Consider the following 25,435-nt stretch of genomic DNA (forward strand, 5'->3'; position numbering starts at 1 on the left):
GCGCGCGCACGCGCGCTAGGCAGGGTACAGTATCACTTCAGTAATAGACAACATACCCCTTGGGATCTAGGATAACTTAGCTTTGATTGTAATGCTACGTGTGCCTTCACTACAATATCTCAGAGTACTTATTTAGGATCTCCTGAGGGTGTTGTCCTAAGTGTCTTCCTGGTAAGCACTGATGTGTGTGGCATGAATAGGTTAAAAGGTACAAAAGCATTAAAGATGAAGCCCAGCTACAATGAAGATGGAGTTACAAGAGGGCTGGGCTGAAATCCCAAGATAAGATGAAAATTCCCCAAACTAGAGCTGTCAGATATGAAAACATAAGCATGATTCCAAAAGGATGAATAAAGGGAAGATAAAGACGCATGGGTTTAGAAATCCCACTCCTGTGCACCCAGGTGGCACAGCTGGTTAAGTGTCCAACTCCTGGTTTCAGCTCAGGTTGTGATCTCGGGGTCCTGAGGCGAGGAGGAGTCTGCTTGAAACTCTGTCCTCTGCAACTCCCTCCCCTCTCCTATAAAATAAACAAATAAACCTTTAAAAAAATAAAAGAAATCACACTCCTGGAGAGCTGCTAGAGAACAAGAGCACAAGGACACCAACTCTTGTGTCAGCAAAATGATACATTGTATTTGTTGGTTTGTTAAGATAATAACCAATGTCAACAAGGGGAAAAGGAAACAGCTCTCAGAGCAGGAGTGAAAATGGCAGGGATGGGGGGGGGGATACGAATGGAGCACAATGTAACGAGAGCCTCTGAAACATTTATAATGTTTGACTCTAGGACCCTACTTCGAGGAATCCATCCTAAGGAAATAATCAGCAAAACGAGGATTTATTTATAAAGATAACTGCACTTTGAGGAAAGAAGACTGGAATTAACCAGAGAGAAATGACTGAGCCAATTATGACAAATCTAGTCAGTACAAGCTGAGGCCGGCTTTGAAAATGGGATTCAAAGAATATCATGCAAAATTATCATGTTCTAATGTTAAGGGAAAAAGCAAGATATGCAACCATCATTGTGATCCTAAGTTTATATTAACAGTGACCTATAAGTGCAACAGATGACGCTAACGTAGCAAAATGTTACTATTTCACGGATCTTTGGAGGAACAGGATTATGGGAGATTTCTATTTTGTCCTTCACATTTATGGATTTTTTCCAAACTTTTTACATAAGTATGTGTTACATTTAAAATTAGAAGACCAAAGGGTACCAGAGCACTATAGGGATGAGGCAGAGGCAGTGGGACTTTGCCAGGGCCAGTGGTAGCATCTCACTTCAGCCCCAGGAGGCCCTTTGAGCTTGAATCACAGGAAAATCCTGTCCCTATTTCCTACACCCCACCCAAGACTACACGATGAAGGAGAGAAAAAAAGGAGGAGGCAGTGAAGGGAAGATGACAGGAGATAGACAAGACAAGACAGAGACACTTAAAAGCAGCATTTTTCAATCCTGGGTGCATTGGGAATCACCCAGGGAAATTTTTAAAAATCTCCAAGCCTGGTCTCTTTCCAAGACTTGCTGAATTAAGAGTCTCTGGGGACAGGACCCTGATGTTCATGTTTTAAAATGCTCTCCGGGGAAATCTAAGGTCTAAGAACCCCGATGTAGACACGAGTGGTTTGCAAACGTTAGAATGCATTCAAATCATCCAGAAGTCTAGTTAAAACATAAATCATGGGCTCTGCACCCACTTTCCAATTGCTAAGTCTGGGAAGGGGCCTGAGAATTTGCATTTGTAACAAGTTCCCGGTTAATGATGCTACTGCTGGTACAAAGGACCATGCTTTGAGAACCTGGATTTGCCCTGGCAATCCTGAGTTCCACAACAGGTTCCCAGATAAATTTTAGTGACAAACCAGATTACTCTTTCTGCCCCTAAACACTGACTTCCTTACCAAAGATGATGGCAAAAGGAAAATAAAGACATAGAAAGGAAACGCCCATTCTGTGAGCAGCTGCAGCAAACAAGGAGTTCAAAGAAAATCCTGCACCTCTTCTAGAGCTCATTCCATCCGTTTGTGAGGAAGGCACAGCCATTTCTATCATAGGAAAATGACAAGTGAGATCCAGAGTAATGGTAATCTGCCGGGGACACGAAGCTCATGACGCGTGGAGGCCAAGATGCAACCAATGCTTGTCAGACGTCCAAGTCCTGTCTTTTGTCCCTCTGAGAACAGACATTCACCGGACTAAGAGAAAACCTTTCCTATAAGCAAACATCATGCTGCCCGAAAAGATAGCACTTAAATAATACGGAGAAAATACTGGAACAGATGTGAAGTCATTGTGCTTTTATTTTTTTAAATTATTCTTACAGTTCTTAGTACAGGTAAAGAGGCAATGCATTCAGTACAGGAAAACATGTGCTCACCCTGGCTTTATCACAAATTCAAACCTATTTTCATTGCCTCTGGTCTGCGTGTGTCTATGTGTGCAAAGAATGAACCCTTCAAAATCCAGCCAAGTTTAAAATACACTATGAGTGCTAACCCTGGAGAGGGTCACAGGAACACAGACATCCTGAGTGACTTACAAAAAGCAAAGCACCCAACCGTGGAGAGGTTCTGTAGACATGTAAGATCTGGCTACTTGGAGTTAGGACTTAACTGTATCCACAGCCTGCCTCCCAGAACACACAGGGTTGACCTCCGTACCCACAGGGTGCACGTCCTACCCACACCTTCTGTTCTGCCCCAGAGTTCACTTGCCAGGGGAGCTTCCTAATGCCTGCGAATATGAGGGCTGTTTTGCTCAACTGCCAGATGATTAGGCTGAAGGAAATTATTCTTATCCTTCCACCTCCCTCAGCACATTCTCTTCTCTCTGTGTTCTAAACACGGAGAACTCTGTGTTTGCTGTCAGGCAAAAAATAAGGGGGGGGAGTGATAACCCTCAGCCCACGAATAAGTTTTCACCTGTACAGAAGTTATCCTAGGTATTTTCTAGGAACAAGATGGAACATTTTAGAAAACAACAACAACAGAGAATAGCCCTGTCAGCACCACACGAGCTCTAGAAGTCTATTTAACTCTCATTGTTCAAATAATACAGATGCCACTCCTCACACTGCTCCTTTGGAACCCTGTGAAGACTGACATGCCCAGTACCTCCAGCTCTAGACTTTCTTTTTACAAAATAAGGATCTCAGAGCTCACACACTCTTTAAGATTTCTAGGCTTCATCATGTCCCAGAAAGCCCTCAGTGCCGACTCAGAACCAACCATCCTGCTAGTGCTGAGAGACTTGGTCCATTTTTCTATTCTTGCAGAGGTTATGGATATTCATCTCTATGCCTGGCTCAAAATCCATGTACAGACATTCCCAGCAAGCTGAAGATGGCACCATTGGAACAGCCACGAATCCATGAGTCTTTCTTTCTGCCTTTAAGCTTTGATTACCGGCAGCAATGTTCTCTTTCTTTCTGCAATCCACATCAGCCCTAATTAATTAAATCATTAAGCCATTAATTAGTTGAGTGCAATCTGAAAGGGGACAACTCTGGCTCATCCTGGAAGGATGCTTATGAGGTCCAAACCTCACAATGCCAAACCTCCTGTGGCATTTAAAGTAGCTTAGAAGTGGGACGCCTGGGTGGCTTAGTGGTTGATGTCTGCCTTCAGCTCAGGTCGTGATCCTGGAGTCCTGGGATTGAGTCCCACATAGGGCTCCCCTCAGGGAGCCTGCTTGTCCCTCTGCCTGTGTCTCTGCCTCTCATGAATACATACATACACACATACATAAAACAAAGTAGCTTGGAAGCATCAACCTGAAACACTGGACTTAATCCAAACATTACCTGGGTTTGAAAATGACCTTAAGACCTAGGTGAGGCAGGACAACTGTGTATTCCATACTTGATCTTTCCTTTGTCTTGAGTCTGAGAATTACTAATTTTTAGCTGTGAATCTGGCCACCTGATATAAAGACTACATTTCCTAGGGTTTCTTATGGCCATGTAACAACCTCCCTGTGACCATGTAATTACATTCCTGCCAATAGGATGTAAGCAAAAGTACTGAGCACAATATTCAAGGAATGTCCTTATAAGAAAGGGCATGCCCTTCTTTCTCTCTTCTTCTTGAATGAAATGAAGATACAGTGGCTGGAGCACAAGCAGCCATATTAAACCATGAAGTGAAAAAGTCATATTCTCAGCATGGCAGATGGACATCCTACCTTCATACCACAGACCGGCCGTGCCTGCTCGAGACTCCTCTACGTGACATAGAAATAAACTCCTCCTTTCTTTAAGCCATTATTATCCTGAGTTTTCTGTCTTGAGCAGCCAAAACAAACCCTCAGAAACATCCAGTACTGAAAATACTTCTAAAGAAACCTTCAAAACCTCAAATGGCCAGGGGCAGCTTGGGTTAGGATCACAGAGATTAGGGACATGAAGTGAATCCTGTGGGACCATTCCCTACACCTTGTTGAGATCCTAGACACTTAGTGGGATTGGAGCTACATACAGAAGTGACCAAAGAAGCCTGAGTCCTCACAGAACACTGAGCTGAAGCGCTGGCTAGGGTTGGGGACACTTCTGGAAGCCTGACCCTCCCTGGTCAGGGATGTGCAACAGCAATATGGCTGATTGGGGGAAGCCCCAAGCTATGCCACCCACCTCTGCAAACACAGCAGGCCTCCTTCAGAGCCACATATTCCTACCCCAGACTCACTCTACCCTCCCCCGTCCTCTCCCTCCTCCCTACAGCTGTGTGCTAAGGACAGAACTCAAGTGTCACCGGCTCTTCTTCAAGGAGCACTGTTCCCATCCTGGACAGACAGGGCATCAGCTGTACTGCCACCGGGGAGAAATGTGCAGCACACAATGAGCCTACAAGGAAGGAGACCAGGGGTTACTGAGCAGGAAGGAGGTTCATTCCGCCCAGACAGCCAAAGTGGTTTACCGGTGTTGCAGACTTGGGGAGGAGAAAAGATGGGAACTTGTGTGCGCCTTTCAGCACATGATACCAGTCACTGGTAACATGAGGCAAGAGTGCGTTCCCAGCCCTGGGAGGCGGGGTTCTCACTGTGTGATCCCGTCGAGATCACAGATGCTTTCAGGGCCCCCCATTTGGCTGACTGTTTTGTAAGAGCGAGGCTGGTGTCTTAAGAATCAGCATCTTGAAAGTGGGAGGGAGGCTGTGTGTTTCAGAAATCTTTCCAGGCGATTCTAACGGTCGGCCCGGTTTGGCAATCTCTAACTTAGAAACTTGCTACTCGGTGTGTTGTGTGGACCTGCAGCATCACACTCCCTAGAAATGCAGACTCTCAGTCCCTGCGTGAATCTGAATCTGCATGGTAACAAGATCCCAGGTGATTCATCTGGTGATTACATCTGTGATGTCATGACTACTTAGTCATTGTCCTGGGACCCAATATAAGTATTTGCTTTTTATTTTGCTTCATTTAAAAAATAAAAACCATATCCATTGATCTCGATTAACCAAAACTCAAGAGAACCAATAGGGGAATAGGAATTTCAAATTCTGAAGCAACTTTTTTCACTTGAGGCATTTTGTTTCCATCCCTAGCAAGCCAACATTCCTCCCAATGAACGAAAAATACTTGAAATGTTGTCTTGACTGATATTCCAAAGACAAAAGAAAACACAACAGCCTGGGACTTGAGGTCATCAACCATTGCACTGGATTGAGCCAAAGGCAAAGCCAACTCCTTGGCCACTTTCAGGAGAAAAGAGGCTTCTAACCCCTACATCATTGTTCAAGGAGATAGAGTGACATCACATTCAAGTGACAGAAGAATCAAGGGATGGCCCTGATCTACCTGAAGTGCTGAGTGCTCCTCTGGCATGCACTCATTGCCTACAGATATCGAACAATGGGTAAACGTTTTTTAAAGGGATTTAACCAAAGCTGATCTGTGGGAAAGCAGATGGGCAGCCACATGACACCACGTATCATGGGGCTTCTGCAGAGAGGCAGATTGGGTGGGGGAAACCGAACTTCCTCTTTTCCCTCTAGGATCTCCTTCTTCTGCTTCACACCTGGTCATTGTCTGGGGGCTCAGGGCCTCGACCCTTGGCCTCTCCCAAACAAGCCAAGCTCCGCTTTGCCACGTTCCTCTCATCTGTAAGAGCCAGGAGAAACTAGTCCATGGATTACAATTCCAGCAACAGTTCAGACATTTGCTCCAGGGTTCCCAGCAACGCTGCCTTTCTAGAGAGTACAACAGAGTGAGCCGAAGCTTGGGGTCTCCCATCTTGTCCCCAGGTAACAGCTTTTGTTCCCAGGGCACAATGAAGTCACTGTTCACCTTGTGTGTGTGTGTGTGTACCAAATACACAATACCTTCCATTCTCAGGGACTAAAGAAAACAGGCGTTGGCATGAGGAGTCCACATTTTCCTTAATGAAATGAACAGCTCAACCCGAAATTCAAGTGCTAAACTTTCAACAGCAAACAAAAGGCTCGTGTTCCAGCCCAGTCCCCTGAAACCAAGTGACTTTTCTCTCAGTCTCGAACCCTGAGAGTGTTTACTTACTTATTCTTCTGTTATCAGCACTTTTAGGGGTCAGTTGCACATGTAAGCAAGGAACACAAATTGAGCATATGACCCTCTGGATGAAAAAAAAAAATCATGGAGACTCATACCCAAAACCTTATGTGTTCCAGGAAGGTTTCTCTCCCTGGCCTGGCCCAAGGATCTGGAGAATCAGGCATTTTGGACACTGGAACAGAAGATTCAGTCTTTGGAATCACATCTACTTAAATGGCTGCCATGAATGGGCACTGTTTTCCATCGAGAAACACATGAGAGTTGGATGCGCTACACAAGCTTTCCAGTCCCATCCCAAGGACCTGAGCTGGTTGATAGGTGAGACATGAACCACAGCCCTGCAGTGTAAAACCTGTAGCGGTTAGGCTACGTGCAACTGGCTATTAATTTGCAAAATAAGTAAGTACAAGGATGGAAAAGGGCATGGCCCAACTAAAGGATATGATTGCTGGCCTTAAAGCAAAGTGTTTGACAATTATAAAAAGACTCACGTGGTAGATTTACATCAAAGCCAATATGAGAGGTAATAAAATCGGTTCCCCAAACATAGGTTTTCATTCCTTTTCTAACCACGAACTTGTAGTATTTCTCAGTGTTAATAATTAGACCAGGTTAGAATCAGAAGGGAGGTTTCTAATAGAGAGGCCTACTCAGTCAGAATAAAGTCTGTCTCCTGTAAACACTGGAGGAACATGAGGTCAGGAGTCCATACGGGCTTAGGTGATATTTGATCCACAGTGTTTTACACCTGCTCCTTCCTGGACTGCAACTCACAAAGATTATTCTCTTATCACAAAATAACAACAACAAACTTTAGCAAGGGCCTTGGTTATGTAAAGACCAACGCTAAAAGTATGATGCAAACTTTCAAGATAAGGGGTAAAAGAACCAGATGCAGGAAACACAAACTGCTTTTATTTCATAAGCTTTTTCCTAACTCATTAAGACCCAGAAACACAAGCATTTTATCACCAGGATGGAAAGCATCACTTACAAGGGGTTTCCACGTTGTATTTTATGATTTCTTTAATCCAAAAAGAATAATAAAAATGCGACTTTAGCACCTTGGTCAAAGTTGTCTGGAGTCTTAAAAAGAACAAAGCAAAGGAATAAATAGCTCTCAGTCTTGTGTTTACAGCTGTTTGGCACCATGTCTATCAAGCACCATCCCGGGCAGGAAGCAAGGACACAAGGGCAGTGGCTGGTAAACCTCTCACAGGGAAAGACTCCATTTAACCAGAAAGCTGCTGCCACATACCTGGCCTGATCCACGCTCCACCCCTCCCTCCACCAACACGACCTGTACCCCACCCCCCCAGCCGAAGAATCAGGGTGCCGTGCCACAGCCTTTGGATCCTAACTGAGGTTTCAGGAACTCTGGTTTTCCCCCAAGTGTTTGCCCAAAGAAGGACACTAAACAATTCCTATCTCTCAGGTGTCCATGGCACGTATGTGTGTTTGCAGTCAGGTGCTACTCCAGCGGGTACAGAAGGCCACTCGAGACCTAAGCCCACGATCATCTGGGGCCAGCCTGAAGGGGGGGGGCCTTCAAAAATACAGATCCCGAGACTGGTTCCATGGATGGGGTGGGGCCCAGCGGTGGATGGCTCCACATGCCCCCCAGGTGCTCTGAGCCTAGCAGAGGCTCTCACCCAGCGTTCTGGGGAGCTGCTGAGAATGCAGGTGCCCACACAGGCCTGGGACCAAGGAAATCCCAACTCTGAGACTGGACCCAGGAAGCAGTGGCTTTTTTTTTTTTCCAAGATTTTATTTATTTATTCATGAGAGACACAGGCAGAGGGAGAAGCAGGCTCCATGCAGGGAGCCTGATGTGGGACTCAATCCTGGGACAGGATCATGCCCTGGCCAAATGCAGGCGCTAAACCGCTGAGCCACTCAGGGATCCCCAGGAGCAGTGGCCTTTAAAGCTCCCCATTGACTCCCCCAGAGGCCCCAGCTGAGAAGCACTGATGTTTATGCAGAACAAGGATAGCCTAATGTGGTTCCCCCGTCAAGAGGATCCCCTCTCCCCAAATGTTTTCCTAATTACTTCTGCTACGCTGACACCTCCCTTCAGGAGCTGATGTGTGTTCCTATAAAAACTCCTTTCTCAGTATGAAAGCTGGTCCTCATCAGCCCAGGGCCGTAGCCCAGGATCAGAAGGAGCACCTTCCTGAGGAGAGCTCCTCTTTCAACACAGGGCACAGATGATGAATAAACCTCAATTTAAAAGTGCACCTGTTTTGTGACGACCCCAAAGTATAAATCATGGTTCAGATGGCTCTCTTCCCCTTCCCAAGGAATTTTAGAAAATGGTTTTTAGAGGAGTTCTGCCCATCACCCAAAGTACATTTAGACAGCCTCCCCTCCTGCATGCTGGCAGGCTGCCACCTTCAGGGTTCAGGCTCAGGAGCAGACAGGATGTGGGAAGCACAGGTTAGCTGCAAGGCACCTCCATGCACACTGTACCTCATTTTCCCACTCTCTTTAGCCAAGATTCATTGAAGCTGGGAGACCAGAGAAGGCACAAGAAGGTGCCACGCATGAAAAAACATCTCCCCCATGGACTGAATTAATTAGAAACTAAATTGCTTTAAAAAAAAAAAAAAGACCTCTTTGAAAATGCAAGTAACCCTCAAAAGAAACTAAGCTTCTTTCACCAGGGAATGTTAACTTTAACCTATTGGTCAAAACTGAAGGTTATGTGGATGACTTTTGTTTTGAGCCACAGTGTTTTGAAAAGAACTGACTCCACCTTCCATTTTAAAATCTAATTCTCTGCATTGCCTCACGTTAGAAGAGCTGGAGAATAATCCGGTGCAAAATGGCTGTCCATGTGGGTGGCCCTGTACCCTCTGGCTGGATACAAACCTCACTGTTCCCCATCACCCGGTGCCTACAGGCATCTACCTTTGCAGACTCTTCTTTAACTAATGACCCTACAAGGACAGAACTGATGACGAAATTTGTAATCACATTTTCGGTCTTCTACTCGTTAGGCATAAGACCTTGGATGGCCACTGTCTCTCCTCCTGGGATGGAGCCTCCATTTCTTTAGCATTAGTCTTCCAATGGAACAGTGATGTTCTCTGGGGTGTTTACAAGTATTAAAAGGAACTAAATGTGAATAGGAAAGTGTTTGGAGGCTATAAAGCAGTATGCATATGCAAATGACAGTTGTTCAATCTGTTCAAGGCTGCCATTTTGAAAATGTGAGCCATGCTTGTGCAGGACCAACATGAGAGTGGTCCCAGTGGAGTGGGTCATGGATTAATAATGAGAAGGCAACCTGGGGACTCTAGGTGGTAGCCCCTTGAGAGCAGAGATTATACTCCTGGGGCCTAGAAAAAGGCAAATCTGCTGAGCACAGCAAGCCCACCAAAGGAAATCAAAAGGATGCTTGCTCTTGAGCGTAAAGAAACTAGTCTGGGAGGCTGCAAAATGCATTCTCACAACCAAGACTCATTACTTCCCTACTGACCCAGCATCTCCGATTCAGACAGGGTCTCCTGAACCACACCTGGTCCCTCCCCAAGAAACACAGGAGGGAGGAAAGACATAGAAGAGCTGAGAAGCTAGTCCCTTATCCCTCCCCCACCCCCTTACAGACCTTATCTTTCTCTCTATTATTAGTTTAGTAGGTTATTTGCATTTTGGCAGGATTTCCCCTATCCAAGGCCTATCAACCAAGTCTGGAGGAGACAGCAGATGGCCTGCTATGCAGCTAATTTCAGTACATATTCAAGACAATAATCAGCTACAGATTGACTTGGCACCAGTAACCACTGGAGAAGATACAGGCATTTCTAACGTCCGCCACATCCCTTCCACTTTGCCTTCACTTGCTTTGCCAATACAAAGAGTATATCTTAATCTCGTAATAATTTGTTTTGGAAGGAACTCTGGACTGAAGTAGTCCATCTGTACCTTCAGATAAACTATCGACATGAATCCTGGGCACTTCTCTCTGCATTGGTAAACTGTCATTAATCAGCTTTCTTGCTATTTCACTTTTTAACTAGTCACTCCAATGTACAGATATCAGCTCATGTGCTTAGAGCACACAAGACCACAAGGATCTGTCCCAGGAAGGACACTGTCTAACAACCTCCTGACACCCCCTGTGTACCAGGACTACATTTCTCTGTTCAACTGTCCACTGATGTTTTCAAAGAAGAAAATGGATTGGGGGCGCCTGGCTAGCTCAGTTAGTAAAGCATGCGACTCTTTTTTTTTTTTTTTTTTTTTAATTGAAGTTCAATTTGCCAACATATAGCATAACACCCAGTGCTCATCCCATCAAGTGCCCCCCTCAGTGCCCGTCACTCAATCACCCCATCCCCCCACCCACCTCCCTTTCCACTACCCCTTGTTCATTTCCCAGAGTTAGGTGTCTCTCAAAAGCATGTGACTCTTGATCTCAGGGTTGTGAGTTCAAGCCCCACATTGAATGTAGAGATTTCTTTTAAAAAAAAATCTTCAGGAAAAAAAAAGAAAAAGAAAATTTGGCCTGATATGACCACTCCCTCATGTTCACTGCTTTCCTTTCATCCTCCTAAGGCCCTAGCCAGTGTATCTATCCACCCCATCCTAGTTCCTTTTGTTCAAAACACAGGTATAAAAAACTGTTTTGCTTGTTTCTGTATTTGTATTTCTCATAATCAGCCAGGTATAGTCCACTGCAGTGAACAGTACTTATATACTTGATGCGCTCCCACTTCATTTTTGGTAGACCCTCTCACAATCTGAGCTTATTTAGAGTCTTCCTTTTCTCCAGAATATTTATCTCCTTTTATCATCTCTCTTCAACTGGAACACCCTTAAAACGATCAGGCTCCCTTTGGTCATCACATTCTAAACTTTGTGGGCAATGGGCACTACTGTCAAGTCTCATCCCTATTATTTTTCTTCAGGAACCACTGAGGACCTATGTTACTACTGATCATCTTTCTTGGGCACATGAATTATCTTCTGTGGCCTTGCTATTCAAAGTGTAGACTGTGGTTTTGTGAGTTTGTCAGACATGCAGATTTTCAGGCCCCTCCCAAATCTACTAAATCAAAAGTTGCATTTGACCAGGTCTCAGGTGATTCATGTGCACATTAATAAAGCTTGAGAAGCACTGCTGAACGGTATCCATTTATACCCAGGATTTACAGCCACATCCTAACACCCCCAGTGCAGTGCTCAGTCTCACATAGTAGTTGTTCTCTGTGCCTTCTCACCCAATGGACCCCGCCCCCCCAATGCCCACTCTGTGTCAGGAGCTGAGTAAGTCAGTGATGGACAGGAAGAGTCAGTGAAGGACAGGAAACAGCCTCTTTCCCTGGGCGGTTGGCATCCGATGGGAGATACCAACCTGTCAACAACCAGAGGACCATGGAGAAAGTGCCAATCACAGAGATGTGTCTCGAGGGCTCTGGAGAATCACAGAGATGTGTCTCGAGGGCACCTGGATCTTGAAGACAGGAAAAAGTTCCAAGCATGGAGATTCTAGACTAGAGGAATAACATGTGCGAGAAGATGCCAAGAATCATGACATACTGGAGAATGGTAAGAAGGTCTGTGTGGCCGTCATGGTCAATCACTGGGAACAAAACCACTCAACTCAGTGGCCCAAATAAAAACTGTGCCTGGCTCTCAGTTCTATGGGTTGCAACATGGACCGGGCTCAGTTGGGCAGGTCATCCACACCTTGAGGTGCTGGCTGGGCACATCCACGGGTCTGTAGTTCAGTGGGACTGGCTGGTGCTGGTGGTGAGTGCTGGCTGTCAGCTGGGTCTCTCACTCCACTTCCAGGGAGGCTACTCAGATCATCATTACATGATGGTGACGTGTTCCAAGAGAGCCTTACGAGTCACACAGCATCCCTTCTGCAGGACGTGGCTGGTCAGAGCAAATCACAGGCCTGCCCCGATTCAAGGGGTCAGGAAGAGTGGCAGAGCCAAACTGCCACGGGGTGAAGCACAGGGAGGCATGGTTCCTTGGGGGCCATGAATATTACAATCCACCCAAGTGGAAAGATACATGATTAGTGCCTGTGTTCACACTTTATCTGTGAGCCCCTTAAATTTGAAAGCATTCAAGGAGTTTACAGTCCTGTTTGCCTTTGTGCCCCTAATGGCTATTCCCATGTTTTTTCCCAGTGGGTGTTTAATAAACTCACGTGGATTAAATTCTCACAAATGCACATACTTATACACTTAGGAATTGGAGTTTACCAAGAGAGAATGCTCAAAGGTACAGTTCATAAAAAATAAAAAGTCTCGGGCACCGGGGTGGCTCAGTGGTTGAGCATCTGCCTTTGGCTCAGGTCATGATTCCAGGGTCCAGGGATGGAGTCCCACATCGGGCTCCCCACATGGAGCCTGCTTCTCCCTCTGCCTGTGTCTCTGCCTCTCTCTCTGTGTCTCTCACGAATAAATAAAATCTTAAAAAAGAATAAAAAGTCTATATTGCTTACAGAAAACATCAAGATGACTTAGGAGAGGAACATGGCCACTTCACAAAGAGTAACCTGTTTCCAAGCAGACTGCTGCCCTCCTCCCCACCTTCACTCCAAAGCCGTCATTGGTCATGCAGAACATAAATAAATCTAAGAGGTTAGCGTCTGCTTTAGGTTCCATAAAAAAGCAGAGCGAGTCATCGTGTCCAGGCCAAATCCTCTTTAAATCACTCTATAAGCTTAATATAGAGCAAACTGTCTTTGCTCCGCAACAGGAGCAGACCACTGTTTCAATCTGTCTTCCTAATTTGGGCAGTTGACAAGCTATCATTTTTTGAGTTAGACTTGGCAAGAGTTACCTCCTTCTGGACGCTGAGCCTGAGATTAAGTGAAATTGTATGGTCTGAGCTTATACGGGCAATCTCAACTTTCTTCAGGTGTGTAAACAATGTAGGTTCTTGGGTTAGCAATGACCAAGTTCCTGACCCTTTCTCTGTAAAAATATAACCCTTTACCAAACTAACTCCTATGGCAATGCTTTTCCTCACTCTTCAGCATCCTTTCCACCAGCACAGGGTGGGAGGGCACCGCCATGTCTGTCAGGTGAGCTGTGGCCATGTGACTTCTTTTGGCCAAGGAAATGGGAGCTGGAGTAAGTACCCGTGTTGGTTCCTAGCTGAAGCTTCAAGAGCTAGTCCTCATTGTGCCCCACGCTCTCCCTTCACCAACGCCGCTCAGACTATCCCGATGGTAAAGACTCCATTAATGGTGGTCCTAGAGTCCGAACGTGTGACACAGAGCCTCCATCTAAGTCACTTCAGCCGTCAGCGCTGTTGGTTCCACAGTGGCGTAACCCTGCCCACCCTAACTTCCTATAACTACAGTGAACACATACGTATCTTTAACTGCTACATTTTAGAAAGGGGGGACTCGCTGTAAGCAGGCTGTTTTAGAGTAGCTTAAATGCTAGTAACTACGCCTCACTTCCTTTTGGCTAGTCACTCCTTCTTTCTTCTTGCTTGCCTTGAGTTTAGGAAACTGCTTTCCTTCCCTTCTCTGCAAGAAAGCCACAGAAGTTACTGGATGAAGGGAGAGAGTGTGGGGCTTATCTTCCTTGCCTACCACAGGACCTTTGTCTTCATTCCTCTGATAGCCATCCCCAAGTCTGGATCATGGGAGCAGAGGATACTGCCCACAGCCCACTGAGGACATCACACTCATAATTTTGACCTTGACAGGCAAAGGGAAGGCCACTTGCCCAGAGTAAGTCGCAAAACCAAATCTAAAGGCTGGGTTGTTTTCCCGGGGCCAGATCCTGTGGACTAGCCTGACCCCCAACACTAGTGAATGCGTCGCTTGGAGCTCAGCTTCTGCCTGTCTTCTCCTTCCCCTGGAATCTGAACTTGTCTGCCTCTCTGCAGCAGGTCTGTGGGCTCCTGGCCCTGAGTCTCCCCATGAGGTTTCTCTTCACTGTTCTTAAAGCAACATCTCCACAAGGCCAGCTCCTGGATGCTTCCAGCTGCTCAGAAACGAAGCTGTGATTGGTTCTCCAGGGCTCCCACTGAGCACTCAGAGGCTCAACCCAACCACCCAGTTCCCACTTCACTCCATTAGAAGCCAGGACTTCCTACTGTCCCAACAAGCCCCACGTGCCTTCCTTCACAGACCCACACTAAAGCACCCAGAAGGATTGAGTTACATGTCTGCTCCAACCCTGGGTATCTGTGCAATCGCAGGCTCTGCAAACCAGCTCCAATAACTCTCCCCCATCCTTTCTCACGAAGGCCTAATCACCATGAATGAGTGTCTTTATTAAACTGCAATTTGATGGAACTATCATCTGAAAGAGACTTCTTTTAGGGGCCAACTCTTTTTTTCCCCTTTCACATTTTAAAACCCATTTAAATTGGAGAATTTTAAAACAGACCCATCCACAGGAGTCCTTGCAGGCAGCGACTTTATCCCACACTTCTCCATGACCAGACACACAAAGAAACGGAGACCAGACAGAGATACAACACATCCCTTTCCTCTATTTTTGGAAGAAGTTAGAGCCTGTACTCACAAAGGGAAGCTGGCATGCTCTAGCAGCAAAAGCAAAGCAGTCAGATGCCTCTAAGTATTAAGGGTAGGCCATGTGAAAGGGGCCTTATGCCCTAAATTCTTGGAACCATCACCCAAACCCCAAGAGGGTGGATGATGAAGACCACCTGGTGAATGTGGACCTCATGTCTAAGATCTGCCCAGGTTCACCTCCTTCTGTCTTCCTATTAGAACCAAATTGTATTCGGGGCAGCAAGGTGCTTCTTCTCCTATGCTCTGGGGTTGGGGTCAGGGTGCGTGCTGACACAGTTTGTCTGATAAGAGGTGAACAGAGCCCCAGTGGCCCTTCCAGGAAAGCCCATTAAGGAGGCCAATGAAGCAAGCTAGCATCCCTTCTCGCCCTTCCCACTTCTTTTCCTCTTGCCTAAACCATGGGAACAGTGCGTAGGGCTCCAGTGGCCACAGGGAAACTCACAGATGCCAGTGACCCCAAAGGATGGCAGGGCAGGAACCCAAAAGGAGTCTGAGTCTCCAATGGCACCAAGAGACTGCCATGTCACCCCACCTCCCCCTTTTGTAGAGATAAATCTTTAACTTGGCTAAACTACTACTACCTAACATAAAACGCTACCCGAATGCCATGCCTATCTAACCTGCCATTCACGCAGGGGCATCCCCTAGGCAGGCCTGGGTCATCTCTTTTTTCTATGGAAAGTCTATGACCCAGAGAACTGAACAGTCAATGGACAGTTACATTAAACAAAAACCCACTCTGGGTAAACAAACATATGTGGCACATTTTGGCGTGATGATAGGAGAAAATACAGAGGCTTAACTCTTGTGGCTCTTAAAATATGAAATAAGCACAAACTGCTTGTCATCAAATAAAGTAATTGTCTAATTTTAATTACATATCGTATTTGGGGGGAAATCAGAGGAAAAGATAGAATGCTACCCAAATGTCCACCAATGTGTACACGGATAAAGGAAATGGTATATACGTATAATGGAATAGTAGTCAGCCTTGAAAAGGAACATCTAAGCCACCACACGGGACGGCACAGACCATTTCTATAATTGCAGAAAGCTCTGCTGCACGGGACTCCACACTATTTGCTATACTCTGATGAAAGCAGCTTCCCCAGGGCTGTGGGAACCTGGTAATGATATATGATGGAACTGGTAATGATATATGATGGTCTCTGTGTCCTCTTTTGTAAAATAAGGATAGTTCAGCACCTAAGTGGAGTAAATGAGATCGTACTCACAAGCACACACGTCTGGCCATTGTGAGGAGTCTGTATACTGGCTATTAGATTGGGGAGAGAAAAGGGGGTGCAACTGCTGCAAGCATGCACACAAACTCACATACATTTGTGACTGCTCGCAGAGAGAGAACCCGAATCACTTACTTGCACCATCATCCACCTTCCCCATCCCCAGGATGTGCTGAAGAAGGACAACACCTCCAGGGAGCCCACCAGGCACTGTGACCGAGCTGCCTGTCAGGAATGTACCCACAGGACGTGTGGGACTAGAAACCCACAAGGGTGGGTGGAGCCCAGAACGGGCTCTGAATGAGCCTCCTCGTGGCTCCGGCAGGCCCACCAACGAGTCCAGTGGGGAATTCGCAGAAGGAAAGTGCTGCCCGTATCAACAGAAGCCCCTATGATCCCAGCCTTTCCCCACAAGGACTCTGCAGCCAGAGACAAGCAGGGACCCAGGGACTAGCCGTGACCAGGAATTGTTCATTTCCATCAGAAGGGATGTTTACCTGCAAAGACTGTCCTGCATGCACCTTGCATGTCTAAGATCTGCTAGACACATGCAAGTGTGTGTGTGCAGACAGATACACAAGTATATGTGCGTGCAGGTGGTCACGTGTATAAGCATACTGTTCAGTGTACTTGTGCGCGGACAGATACACATGTTTAGATATATTCAAGGATTCCAAAATCCTTTATTTATTTAAGGGTTTTTTTTGCGATTTATTAAAATATACCTTCCGTTTCTTTTTTAGGCTTTATTTCTCCCTTTGGTCTATGGGTTTATCTGGAAGTTTTGCTGCCCAGTGGGCTGCTGGTGACAAAGGGCATGACCCACTTGGATCAGATCTCCATGGTATGCTTCAGGGAAGGTACTGACAGGTTGAGACTGTGCACATAGGATCCCATGACCAGGATGTGGGGGCAGAGATTGCCTGCCTCTGTACTTGGCTTCCACGGGGCGGGTGACGGGATCAGCGGACCTGGGCGGGCTAACTACCAGTTACCACGTTGGGCTCTTCCTCACGATTCTGGCTGTTAAAATTTAAATGAAAAACTGATTAAGCCAGGTAGATGAAGCAAGGAAAGCACTCGAAGGATCGTTAGCTGACTTTTTCAAGACACACACTTGTCTAAAGGATTAGGTATTTTTAAAAACCCTGTACATTTTATTTTAATAGATTCCTTCACAAGGAGTAATGGTTTAAAAGTAATAAGTGGGGGATTCTGTGGGAAATAGAAAAAGAATCTAATGACTTTGTCCCCAAATCATGTCGATAAGACCTATGAACATTCAATGTTACCTTAAATGTGTAATTTCTGAATCTGTGTGGTTTTAGAGCTCACAGAAGAGGATTCTTTGAGCCACAGAAAGAAAACTGCAATTTTCTTCCTGAGAGGAAGGCTCTGCATTCAGAAGGATGAGGAAGTGGCCCGCGAAGAGAGTAAGGAACAGGATGGGCAGGGAAAGGCAGCAATCCTCCCGCCTCAGTCACGGTGTCTCTGGACCCTTCTCAGAAGGGTCCTGCTTTCCTCAGAGGTCTTCCTGGTGGAGGTGAGGCTGCCAAGTAACAGTCCCTTTGAATAAAGGACTCTAGGACCAGAAAGGGTCTGAAAATCACTGGTCCCATAGAGCCAGACACTGAGCTGTGAGAGGTGGCAGGCTGAGAAAGGCACTGCCCCCTCCTCATGGCAGAGCAGGGCTGGGTGGGGAGCATCGGGTAGAGACTAGGCCTTGCTCTTCCTCTTTCCTTAGGGGATGTGAGCAGCTGAGGGCCCGAGATCCTCCATCCACCTCCTCCCCCAGATCCCAGGAAACTCTTCTGGCCTCCACCCCACCTACCAGGCTGGCCCCTCACAGAACACAAACTTGGACGTGGCCTGAGACTAAGCCCCTGGGTCCCCCCCACACACATGTGACAGGCCTCCTGCATGCAGCCAGACAGGAGCAAGTCCTTCCCATTATTGTCCCTTAGTGAGAGTGATGACAAGGAAAAGCAATCCTGCTACCTCCTGAACTAAAAACTTGAGGAGGCTATCCATCCTCCTGAGGGGCTGGGCGGTGGGGCCCACAAAGGCCCACGGTGGAAATCTCTAAGTATCCCGGCCTTGGGCAAATGGGTTCACTCCTCAGAGCCCAAGGCTCTCCTCCAAGAACAGGCAGCTGAGGGGACGTCAGAGGGTTTCAGCAGGACTGCCCTGCCCTGCCCTTCCCTGCCCCTGCCAGCTCCCCGGCACACCAGATATGAGCACCATGGGCTCAGGCGGTCTCGCCCACTGCCGCAGCCCCAGGGCCGGGCAGCTGGGCAGCATCCAGTGAGGAGATCAGTGAGCCGGAGAGCTAACGGAAGGAAGCCCATGACAGCAGCACGAGAAGCTGTCTGCCTGCTGGGCTCCTCCCTGAGCCTGGTCACCTTTCCTGAGGGAAGCCCGAGCAAGTACTTCACCTCTCTGTGCCTCAGTTTCTCACCCATGAAAGGAACACTACAGTTCACCTCAAGGGCTGAGTGGCAGCACGTGGAAAAGCACTCAGCACGATGCCCGACCCGCATCGGGGCTCAACCTCGGCAGTCAGAGTGGATGAAATGTCCACCCCACCCGCCTTCTCTTATTTCAGGAGAGGAGTCCGCATGACTAAGCTTTGAATGCGAATACACAGCCCCTCATCTGCTCCTCCGCAGTCATTATGATGATCACATTTGCTCCTCTTCTTTCATGATACCTTATTTTCTTTATTTGTCTTTATAAGAATAAAACAGTATCTCCCACAGTGGAGCACCATGACTACCTCCATTCCTTTAAATAATAACTCCCCCATGCACTCCTGAATTTTATTCACATGGAACTCACCTACTTACCTTTTAGTAGCTAGCAATTTTTTAATAGCATGCATTTGGATGATTGCATATCTGTGCTTAACAGTAAGTTTTGAGGTGCTGAGAGTGCTTGATTTTTTTAAGTGTGGGGCTCAGAATTTCATTAATCATCTTTATTGGTCTTGTTTATCAAGTTATTAATATTTCTTGAGGAAGGGTACCAGATGACCCCAGGGTGTCATTGCCATGTTCTCCCTGTGTCCATGAGAGACAAGATAGGGGACAAAAGAAAGAACAGATACAGAAGGTTAAGACAGGGCTTAGCATCGACCTAACTGCTTCCTGATGGAACGTGTCCTCAAGAATGTGTGCCATATTATGGGAATACTCTAACTGGGCAGCTAAGATCAGGAACTGTGTCTTCTGGGACCATGAAGTTCAGAAATAAGGAACTTGCTTTGCTGAGAAAAGGGGATATTATGTAAACGCCTTAAGTCCTTAAGAGTCATAATAGTGAGGCTGCCTGAGCACAGAGCTCACCCCACCCACTCCACCGTGGGGGGAGTTGATCTGTCTACAGAGACATTGTTAATAGCCTCGCTGCAGATCGTGGCAGAGAACTTGTTACCAGCTGAGTTGTTCTTTCAAGACTTCCCAGAGAACCAGCTGTAGCCTAGAGCAGAAGCCTCCTGTTCTGGGTGTCTGGAGGAGGTGGCCCAGGAAGCCAGGGCAGGGCAGCCACCTCCATCCCTTCCAGAATACTCAGCAGGCCCAGTATTGTCCACAGGCTTTGCTTGCTTAGGCCCAAGTTGCCATGGAGATCAGCAGTGTCCCTGGATGCCCCCACTAAGGACCACCTGGTACTTTCCTGACAAGGGAGCTAAGTGGGCATCCTAAGTCACGTGGCAGTAGAAGCTTAGTGTATAGAGCTGGTAGGTTGGGTCCCCCATCTCCCTGCTGGGTCAGAGCGAACATTCTACCTTAGTCGGTTATGTCTAGAGGGAAAGGGTTTTTTTTCCTTTAAATTAAATTTTCTATATGAAGTGAAGCACGCACTCTCTCTCTCATTGGTATCACTTTTTTTTTTTTTTTTTACAGTTTCTTCCACTATGTCAAAATTGTTTAAATTAATGGCTTGAGGCATTTCAAAAAATGGGAATAATAATTTAAAAAACAGTAGTCAGCAACAAGAACCCTTCAAAGCATCAGCAATGCAGCTGTATTCAAGAATAACTTCCTTTGACTTCCATATGCTTGTTGAAGAGATTACTGATGGTAAAACCAATCTCGAAATCTCAATGAATCAGTAGCTCTTTATGAACTAATAAGCTACTTAGATGAAAATAAGCATTTTGCCTATTTTTTGCTCCTTGGCACAGGATTTCTGACCTGGGGGGTAAGAGGCATGGGGGCAGGGGGAGCTGTGAGTCAGCTGAGACTGTGGGTTATGTGTTTGAGTATCTGAGGCCATTTTTCTGAGAAGGAGGTATATAGTTCTTAGAGGCATTCCCCAAAAGTTTAGAGTTCACTTAATTTATAGCTAAGTTTCCCCACCCAAAACTTTTATTACAATAACATGACAAAACTCAGTAGAAGGCACAAACTGGGGGCATTTCCCGTCCCCCCACCACCACCACCACTTTTCACCCATGGGCTGCATGGCTCATCCTTTGCCTTCCTTATCCTCTCCTCCTCCCCCTCATCTATGGAGCTTTAGAAAAAATACATATTTAGCACCATATGTGCCACACATAGTGCTCACTGTTGGGGATTCAAGGACAAATTAGACAGGGTCTATGTTCTTAAGGAGCTCAGAGTCAGATGGAAGAAAAGGCCACATAAGTGGATAATCTGCCATGTGTTATAATTATTCAGATACATATGGACAGAAGGCTAGGGGATGTCAGAGACTGTTGTGTCGATGTCAAATAGGCCCCATTCCCCCAGCCCCACCCCACGTCAGAGACAAAGAGTCAAGAAAGAAAATACTTGAAGAGTCTGATGAAAGGGGTTCTGCTTGGCTTAGTTGACTGGCTGGATTTTAAATATCAACATCAAGAACAAGACACATCTTCTCAAGAGTGGTCTTAAATTCAGAGGCAGAAAGTGGAATGGTGGTTACCAAGGGCTGGGAAGAAGGATGGGAATGAGGAGTTAATGTTTCATGGGTACAGAGTTTCAGATGGGAAAGATAAAAAGTTCTGGTGGTGATGGTCACGTGTCATTGTGAATGTACTTAATGGCAATGAACTGTCACTCCAAGTGGTCAACATGATCAATTTTATGGAATGTACATCTTACTACAAATTTTTGAAAAGTTGTGTTGATTTTTCTGCATGTTTTTGCAAAAAGAGATGTTACTGGGGCCCATATCTGCCAGGGTACTAGGAGAAAGGTCTGCTGCGTGAGGAGTTTCACAAACTCTAATGGTACACAAGCTTCTTCCCTATTTGCCAGACAGTGGGATTCCTGTCACTGCCTGGCCCACACTCCTGTTCCCTCTCTCCTCTGGGATGGCAGCAGGGCTGGGAAGGAAGCCCTGGGAGGCTCCGACCAGAGATGCGGTGTTCCAGAAAGCCTCACCGAACCAACTCCCCACAACTCAGGAGCGGCCGCTGGCCTCAGCATCTCCTGCCCACTCTCTGCTGGTCCCCGAGAGGATGGGCCCCAGACAGTGTCACATTTCTATGACTAGCACTGAAAAGTGAGCCACTTAGGGGGGAGGGGGGGAAAGGGCTTGGACAGAAGAGTTACATGGCCCCAAGGTGAGCCCAGAACCTGATCACGGTTATCACGGAGACTCCAGGCCCACGAGGCCCCAGGCTGACTGGCAGCTGAGATTACCCGAAGTGGGGTTCATCTAGATTCCCCTGCAGATCGCAGTCCCACAGAGGCATCTGAAACCCCGCATCTGCTTCAGGCTCAGGCTCGCGTGTCTACCTATAGTGCACCCCCAGGGATATGACAACACATGCTGATGATTATCTTCAAGATCCTCCTTCGGGGTCCTGTGGCTACACCACTGGTTTTGTTACAGCTTCTCTGTGCCTGTGTATCAGGGCCTGAGCTGCCCTGAAGAAGTTCCTGGCGCTGATCACTTCCCCTTTGCAGGTTCAGGGGTATCCTGATGGGCCAGCCCCCAAGGATGCCCAGGGAGCCTCATGTCCCCTTTTCCCCCACAGGTCTGGGGGACTGTGGCTGCTTCCCTTCCTTCATCAGCTGTCACCACAGTCCTGGGGACCAGGACAATCTCCCCAACTCCTTTCATCTTTGCTGTCCCAGGTAACGCCCTCAGCCACTGGGTTTTTAAGGATTTTATCACTAACCTTATAGGGAGACCAACGGGTCCTGGCTTAGAACCTAAATAAAGGGTCATGAAGACTGTGTAGTTTTAAGAAGCAGGATCCAACATTTGTAATTGCCACCTCTTGACTGGACTCTGCGCCAGCAGTGCTTGAGGCTGCAGCCCACTGGCTGGGCTCCTCTGACCTGGGAAGGAACACCCTTCCACATCTATCCCAAGATAAGCCCCCAACCCTAGGACCAAACCCTCTGGCTTCCATGTCGGTGAGGGGGGACCTTTCCTCAGGCTCCTCAAGATTTCTACCTTTGTCTTTGCCTTCCTGAGTATTGCTGCTCTGGATGGGGGGACACCTCATCCTTGCTCCTGATTCCAGATCTCTGAGATGACACAGGGGTGCAGACTCTTCTCTGCTGGTCTGGAAGTCTGGAGCCCCCAGCCACCCAGCCTTGTCCTCTGGCCCTGCCCCCTCATCGTGCATGGGTTCTGGGCTCCCCAGTCACCCTCTGCTCATTTCTAAATTCTGCATATCTCTAGATGAAGTCGAGCCCCACTCAGGTTCTGCTTACTTCACAAGCCAGCTCAGGTCCCCTGGCACCACACCGAGCCCATTTTGTCTCTCCTTTCCTTGGCTCAGAGGGGTCTCCCTTCCCTGAATTTCCATTTCAGACATGAGAAATCACTTCCGTTCTCAGCTCAGTGCCCCCGCTGTCCTGGTAGTCACACTAGCACTCCCTCAGGGTCTCAGGGGGATCAAACACATGCACACATGTGCTATCTCGAATCCTACCCCCCACCCCTGCTGAGTCCTACAGCGAACACTGCCTCAGTCCAATTGGAACTCAAATGCGTTTAAGTTTTATCCAAAGGCCAAAGGAGGCTGGCACACTTGCTCCCAACCCCAAACCCCCAATGCTTTATGTACCTGGTGCTTTGCTTACCGGGCAAAATGAACCTTCACTAAATACTACACATATCACCCACCCACAGGCCCACCAAATCTGCCGAACCTCCTTCACTATCAATTAAGTAGAGACTAACCTTCTCACTATTTCATTAAGTACCTACCATGTTGTAAAGAAATATCTGTGGCCAAACGTCAATCATTCTATAGGAGCCACTTTTCAGCAAATGTGAAGTTCCCCTGTTCTTCCACTTTCCCTCTGTCTTCACAGCACACATTCAACGCTTACTGTAGAGATGACCAACTGATAAGACCTGACATGCTGGGAGTTCTCCATCTCTTGGTTATAATTGTAGAAAAATGCACAAATTTTGAGCTATTTTCTTAGAGATTAGTTTAATAATCTTTGTTACATGTAAAAATACAAGCCCAGAGATTTACCACTGAAACTGAGGAGGTTACAGCTGAAAGGGGATGAGCCAGCCATTCCACACCTAGGTATATCTCTAAGAGAAACAAAAACTTGTGTCCACAAAAAGACTTGTTCTGGAATGTACCGAGCAGCTTTATTCACAATAACCAAAATGAGTGTCCACCAACAAGGTAACAGCTAAACAAACTGCAGTTTATGGACATGTAAAAAGAATGAAAGAATGAAACTGGACCACCTTTTAACACCAGACACAAAAATAAACTCACAATGGGCTAAAGACCTAAATGTGAGACCTGAAACCATAAAAATTCTAGAAGAGAATACAGGCAGCAATTTCTCAGACACTGGCCACAGCAATATTTCTCTAGATGTCTCCTAAGGCAAAGGAAACAAAAACAAAAATAAATTATCAGGACTACAGCAAAATAAAAAGCTTTTGCCCTGCAAAGGAAATCATCAACAAAACAAAAAGACAATCTACTGAGTGGGAGAAGGTATTTGCAAAAGATATATTCAAGAAAGGGTTATATATGAACTATACAAAGAATTTATGCAATGCAACATCAAAAAAATTAAAAATGGGCAGAGGATCTGAATAGATATTTTTTGCAAAGAAGACAAATGGCCAACAGAGACGTGAAAAGATGCACAACATCCGGGCAGCCCCGGTGGCACAGCGGTTTAGTGCCGTCTGCAGCCCAGGGCGTGATCCAGGAGACCCTGGATCGAGTCCCACGTCAGGCTCCCTGCATGGAGCCTGCTTCTCCCTCTGCCTGTGTCTCTGCTTCTCTCTCTCTCTGCATCTCTATGAATAAATAAATAAAATTAAAAAAAAAAAAGATGCACAACATCCCTAATCAGCAGGAAAGTGTAAATCAAAACCACAATGAGATATTACCTTATACCCACTAGAATGGTCAAAATAAAAAGGACAAGAAATAACAAGTGTTGGCAAGGATGTGGAGAAAAAGGAACCCCTGTGCACTGTTGGGTGGGAATGTAAATCGGTGCAGCCACTGTGGAAAATAGAATGGAGGTTCCTCAAAAAATTCAAAATAGAGACACCACATGATTCAATAATTCCACATTGGGTATCTACTCAAAGAAAGCAAAAACACTAATTCAAAAAGATATATGCAAAAAAACACACACAAAAATACATGCACCACTATGTTCACTGCAGTATTACACAGTGGCCAAAATATGGAAGCAACCCAAATGTCCACCACTAGATGGACAAGGAAGATGTGGAGTATTACGCAGCCACCAAAAAAGAAGATCGTGTACAGCATGGCTGGACATAGAGGGTATGATACTAAGTCAGACTGAGAAAGACAAATCAGATGATTTCACTCATAAGTGGATCCTTCAAAAAATGAAATAAACAAAAAGCCAAATCAAACCTATAAATACAGAGAACAAACTCATGGTTGCCAAAGGAGGAGGGGCAGTAGGAGTTAAGCAAACTGGGTGAAGGGGAGTGGGAGGTATGGGCCTCTAGTTACGGGGTGAAGAAGGCACAGGTGTAAAAGGCACAGCATAAGGACCACAGTCAAGGATAAGGGGACAGATGGCAGTGACACTCGGGGTGAGCACAGCATAAAGCATACGCCTATCAAATCACTATGTTGTACACCTGAAATTAATGTCACATTGTGGGTCAACCTCACTCAAAAATTTTTTAATTTTAAAA

The 25,435-nt window shown here is 46.4% G+C and overlaps 1 protein-coding gene and 1 long non-coding RNA gene across 2 annotated transcripts in view; both read right to left on the reverse strand.

Moving 5' to 3' along the window:
* The window catches only part of DAPK1 (death associated protein kinase 1), a 167,820-nt gene that overhangs the window by 99,654 nt on the left and 42,731 nt on the right, over positions 1 to 25,435 (reverse strand).
* LOC119870814 lies at positions 16,964 to 19,524 on the reverse strand. Its single transcript, XR_005354013.1, has 2 exons — positions 19,147 to 19,524; positions 16,964 to 17,323 (listed from the first exon to the last, which is right to left on the reverse strand). It is a non-coding gene; the product is annotated as an uncharacterized LOC119870814 (long non-coding RNA).

The sequence above is a fragment of the Canis lupus genome, chromosome 1, assembly GCF_011100685.1.
Source record: "Canis lupus familiaris isolate Mischka breed German Shepherd chromosome 1, alternate assembly UU_Cfam_GSD_1.0, whole genome shotgun sequence".
In the NCBI taxonomy this organism is placed as follows: Eukaryota; Metazoa; Chordata; class Mammalia; order Carnivora; family Canidae; genus Canis; species Canis lupus.